Source organism: Capra hircus, chromosome 27 (assembly GCF_001704415.2).
Source record: "Capra hircus breed San Clemente chromosome 27, ASM170441v1, whole genome shotgun sequence".
Taxonomy (NCBI): domain Eukaryota; kingdom Metazoa; phylum Chordata; class Mammalia; order Artiodactyla; family Bovidae; genus Capra; species Capra hircus.
In genome coordinates this window covers 14214788-14220787 of record NC_030834.1, presented here as the reverse complement: position 1 = coordinate 14220787, position 6000 = coordinate 14214788, and positions in this window count along the sequence as shown.

Below are 6000 nucleotides of genomic sequence, written 5' to 3'. Positions count from 1 at the left end.
CAACACTTGTAATCAGACTTTTTAACTGGACACATCCTTGTGCCTGTGAAGTAGTATCATAAGGTGGTTTTGCTTTTCATGTCCTTAATAACTAATGATGTTAAGTATCAGTTCATATGCTAGTTGATGATTTGTGTAGCTTCTTGCGGAAATGTCCATTCAGATCCCTTGCCTCTTTTAAAATTTGTTTCTGCATCATTTTGTGAATAAATTGTAGAAGTTCTTTATATATTCTGGATATAATTCCTTTATCAGATAAATAATTTGCAAGTATTCATTCCCATTTTATGGGCTTTTTACTATCTTGAAAGTTGTCTCCACTTCCTTTGAAGCACAAATGATTTTTTTCTTTTGATGAAGTTCAGATAATTTTCTTCTTTTTTCACTTGAGCTTTTAGATTCACATCTAAGAAGGTTTTGCCTAATCTATGATCATGAAAACTGACTCCTATATTTCCTTCTTAGAGTAAAAGTTTTAGTTCTCATATTTTGGTCTATGATACATTTTGAGTTAGCATTTGCTTATGATGTTAGAAAAGGGCCCAACTTCATTCTTTGTTCTTTTGTATATGAATATCCAGATGACCCAGCACACGTTAAAAAAACTATTCCTTTCCTCACTTACTTGTGTATAATTCTTCTATCATACATTTATATACATGGAATTTTTCAGGACATTTCTCTATGGCTTTAGGTATATTCCCCAATCTATTTTAAATGACAAGTTATTATCCTTTGGTAAATGTATCTTCCTACCTGCACACAGGAATTAATTAAGGAAACTGCCTGGCCTGAACTAGATGTCCTATACTGACCATGTGACTTCATATCTCTTGATCATACCTAATTCACTGAGGTGTTGGGGTTACAGGGAGGTATCCACTCTACAAGTTCAGAATCCTTGGAAAGATGGAATCAGGAAAAGGCAGATGTTAGCTTTTAGTATTGATAAGGAGATTGGAAAACGCGACTCAAGAACATTGGTCAAATAGTTTTGTAACATTCTCTCATCTTTGTCCAAAATCTAGATCTTGGGGAAGGCAACCTGCATGAAATATTGTTCAATAAAGCAAGACATTTCACAGATCCAAAGTGGAAAGCAAAGGGGAGAGTCACCTGGTTCTTACTGTCCCACTTAAGAAATAGGAACGAGTGACCATCACCCCCATAGGGAAATACAGCCAGAGTGAAGAAACCAGGACTGTAACTCTAGGGTACTCTTTTTCACATTTTAGCCTGCATTAGAATCCACTGGGGGGATGGCTACAGTCATTTATTATTTTCATTTTGAAGTAATTTTAGACAAAGAACAGTAGCAAAAACAGTTTCCCTATACTCTCCACCTGTGCTCGCTTCGGCAGCACATATACTAAAATTGGAACAATACAGAGAAGATTAGCACGGCCCCTGCGCAAGGATGACACGCAAATTCGTGAAGCGTCCCATATTTTTGCTGGGAGGGATTGGGGGCAGGAGGAGAAGGGGACGACCGAGGATGAGATGGCTGGGTGGCATCACGGACTCGATGGACGTGAGTCTGAGTGAACTCCGGGAGTTGGTGATGGACAGGGAGGCCTGGCGTGCTGCGATTCATGGGATCGCAAAGAGTCGGACAGGACTGAGCGACTGAACCGAACTGAACTAGTCATCCCTAGAAAGTGAAAGTGAAGTTGCTCAGTCGTGTCCGACTTTTTGCGACCCCATGGACTGTAGCCCACCAGGCTCCTCCCTCCATGGGATTCTCCAGGGAAGAGTACTGGAGTAGGTTGTCATTTCCTTCTCTAGGGGATCTTCCCAACTCAGGGATCGAACACGGGTCTCCCGCATTCCAGGCAGACGCTTTAACCTCTGAGCCACCAGGGAAGCAACTCATCCCTAAGCAGAACACAATTATCAACACCCAGAAACTACATTGACACAGTCATATTGCCAACCTATAGACCTTATTCAAATCTCACCAGTTTTCCCAGTTATAGTCCTTCCTTCCCCTCACCCCTCTCCCCCATTCCAAGGATATAATTCAGTGTCTCACATTTTCATTTAATTGGAGCGTCTGCCTGCAATGTGGGAGACCTGGGTTCAATCCTTGGGTTGGGAAGATCCCCTGGAGAAGGAAATGGCAAGCCACTCCAGTATTCTTGCCTGGAGAATCCCATGGACGGGGAAGCCTGGTGGGCTACAGTCCACAAGGTCACAAAGAGTCGGACACGGCTGAGCGACTTCACTTTCACTTTTACTTAGTACCCTCCAGCTCTGTGAGAGCCCATTCATTCCCTAGTTTTGTATAACCTTGACGCTTTCAAAGAGTACTGTTCAGATATTTTATTGAATGTCCCTGACTTGCAAATACAGATAGTTTTACTTGTTAACCCCCTTCCTTATGCCTCTGATTGGTTTCTCTTATCTAACTGAATTGGCTAATATCTCAAATACAACTTGAATAACAGCAAAAGTAGCCTCCTTGACTTGTTTCTGAATCTAGTGGAAATGCTTCTAGTGTTTGCCCATTAAGTAAGATAGTGGCTCTAGGATGGGTTACACATACTTTATGATTTTATGAAAGTAACCTTCAATGTCTATTTTATTGAATGTTTTTATTATGGGTGGGTATCAAATTTTGTAAAAGGCTTCAGCATATAAAAAAATATCATATAATTGTTTCCTTAGATATATTAATAAATGATGTCAATGGATTTTCTAATAATAAACCTAAACTGCATTCCTGGAATACATTCCACTTGGTGATACTGTATTACATTCTCATGGTGATATTGAATCTGTTTGCTAATATTTTACGCTAGTAAAATTTATTAGTTAGTCCTTAATATTCATAAGTGATATTGGTCTTTTTCTTTTATACTGTTTTATAGGTTTTCTTTTTTACTATTTTATACTGCTTTATAGTTATAGATATCAATATTATCACTGCTTCATAAGAATAACTAGAAAGTTTTTCTTAACTTAGAAGGCTCTTGAACTAAAGAACCCTGGAACGATCTGTCACTGGAAAGAAGGAAGAAAAATAGGGTAGGATCTTACCAGGGAGAGAAGTTAACTATATGATCTAGAGATTATCATTCTAAGTGAAGTAAGTCAGAAAGAGAAAGACAAGTACTGTATGATATTACTTATATGTGGAACCTAAAATATGATACAAATCAATGTATCTATGAATCAAAAAGAGATACAGAGAACAGGCTTGTGATTTTACCCAAGGGGGAGAGGGAGTAGCAGAGGGAAGGAATTGAAGTTAGCAAACGCTAACTATTATATATAGGATGGATTAAACAAAAAGATCATACTGTACAGCATAAGAACTATATTCAATATTCTATGACAAACCATAATGGAAAAGAATATGAAAAAGAATACACACATACCTGAGTCACTTTGCTGTACAGAAAAATCAACACAACATTGAAAATCAACTATACTTCAATAAAATTAAACAAAACAAATCATCTTTCTACAGATGTTTAGATAGCAAACAGTCTTAGAAGACAATATCTAGACCCCTCTGGAGCAAAGGCAGGTTTGATTAAAGCTTAAGATGGTAGAGCAAACATTTTCTTCCAGAACAACAGGAAATACAATTACACCCATTGTAGGAGATTGGGTTCCTAAAGCTCTGCAATCCATGGCATATGAAGATAACCATGCTCCTCTTTTTAGCACCTGGTAGCGATAAAGTCTTAAGTAACTACAGATCTCTTCAAGAGAATTAGAGATTCCAAGGAACATTTCAAGCAAAGATGGGCTCAATAAAGGACAGAAATGGTCTGGACCTAACAGAAGCAGAAGACATTAAGAAGAGGTGGCAAGAATACACAGAAGAACTGTACAAAAAAGAGCTTCATGACCCAGATAATCACGATGGTGTGATCACTCACCTAGAGCCAGACATCCTGGAATGTGAAGTCAAGTGGGCCTTAGAAAGCATCACTACGAACAAAGCTAGAGGAGGTGATAGAATTTCAGTGGAGCTATTTCAAATCCTAAAAGATGATGCTGTGAAAGTGCTGCACTCAATATGCCAGCAAATTGGGAAAACTCAGCAGTGGCCACAGGACTGGAAAAGGTCAGTTTTCATTCCAATTCCAAAGAAAGGCAATGCCAAAGAATGCGCAAACTACCACACAATTGCACTCATGTCACACGCTAGGAAATTAATGCTCAAAATTCTCCAAGCCAGGCTTCATCAATACGTGAACCGTGAACATCCAGATGTTCAAGCTGGTTTTAGAAAAGGCAGAGGAACCAGAGATCAAACTGCAAACATCTTCTGGATCATCGAAAAAGCAAGAGAGTTCCAGAAAAACATCTATATTTGCTTTATTGACTATGCCAAAGCCTTTGACTGGGTGGATCACAATAAACTGTGGGAAATTCTGAAAGAGATGGGAATACCAGACCACCTGACCTGCCTCTTGAGAAACCTATATGCAGGTCAGGAAGCAACAGTTAGAACTGGACATGAAACAACAGACTGGTTCCAAATAGGAAAAGGAGTACATCAAGGCTGTATATCGTCATCCTGCTTATTTAACTTATATGCAGAGTATATCATGAGAAACACTGAGCTGGAAGAAGCAGAAGCTGGAATCAAGATCGCCAGGAGAAATATCAATCACCTCAGATATGCAGATGACACCACTCTTATGGCAGTAAGTGAAGAGGAACTAAAAAGCCTCTTGATGAAAGTGAAAGAGGACAGTGAAAACGTTGGCTTAAAGTTCAACATTCAGAAAACGAAGCTCATGGCATCTGGTCCCATTACTTCATGGGAAATAGATGGGGAAATAGTAGAAACAGTGTCAGACTTTATTTTTGGGGGCTCCAAAATCACTGCAGATGGTGACTGCAGCCATGAAATTAAGAGACACTTACTCCTTGGAAGGAAAGTTATAACCAACGTAGATAGCATATTAAAAAAGCAGAGACATTACTTTGCTGAGTAAGGTCCGTCTAGTCAAGGTTATGGTTTTCCAGTGGTCATATATGGATGTGAGAGTTGGACTGTGAAGAAAGCTGAGAGCCGAAGAATTGATGCTTTTGAACTGTGGTGTTGGAGAAGACTCTTGAGAGTCCCTTGGACTGCAAGGAGATCCAAGCAGTCCATTCTAAAGGAGACCAGTCCTGGGTGTTCATTGGAAAGACTGATGCTGAGGCTGAAATTCCAATAATTTGGCCACCTCATGCGAAGAGTTGACTCATTGGAAAAGACCCTGATGCTGGGAGGGATTAGAGGCAGGAGGAAAAGGGGACGACAGAGGTTGAGATGGCTAGATGGCATCACCGAGTTGATGCATGTATGTTCGGGTGAACTCTGGGAGTTGGTGATGGACAGGGAGGCCTGGCGTGCTGCAACTCATAGGGTTGCAAAGAGTCGGACGCGACTGAGCGACTGAGCTGATCTGAACTGAATGAGAACAAGTGCTATTACTCTGACTAGTGCTATTACTCTGACTAGTGCTATGACTCTGACTAGTGCTATGACTCTGACTAGTGCTATGACTCTGACTAGTGCTATGACTTTGAATAACAAACCGTCCTTTTTCTCTGATTAGTGATTTCTTGTCTTCTGCTAACAACCATGAAGGCAGCAAGCTAGCTTATTTTTAAACTTGCAAGTAAAGTAAAATTTCAGACTGTTCATACTTATAGAGAGGTGCATGTATAAAATTGTGACATTTAGAGCCACTACCATCATAACCCAAGCATTTTGCCAGCATATGAGCTGATTCACTTGGAAGAAGGAGGGGTGAGCATGTAATACTTGAGATGGATGAAAGGCAACAGCAGGACCATCTTCTGGCTCAGCCCTTCTTGCAGCCTATTGCACAAACCTTAGATCTGCTTCAAGATGATGTTAAAGGTCTCAATTTTTTTTTAACAGGAGGACTTCGCAGGTTTAAGGGCATTCAGCCTCCTTAGGGAGATTCTCCTGAGTGACAGGGTGAGACAAAATCCTATGGAACACCATGGATGAGGCAGTGAAGG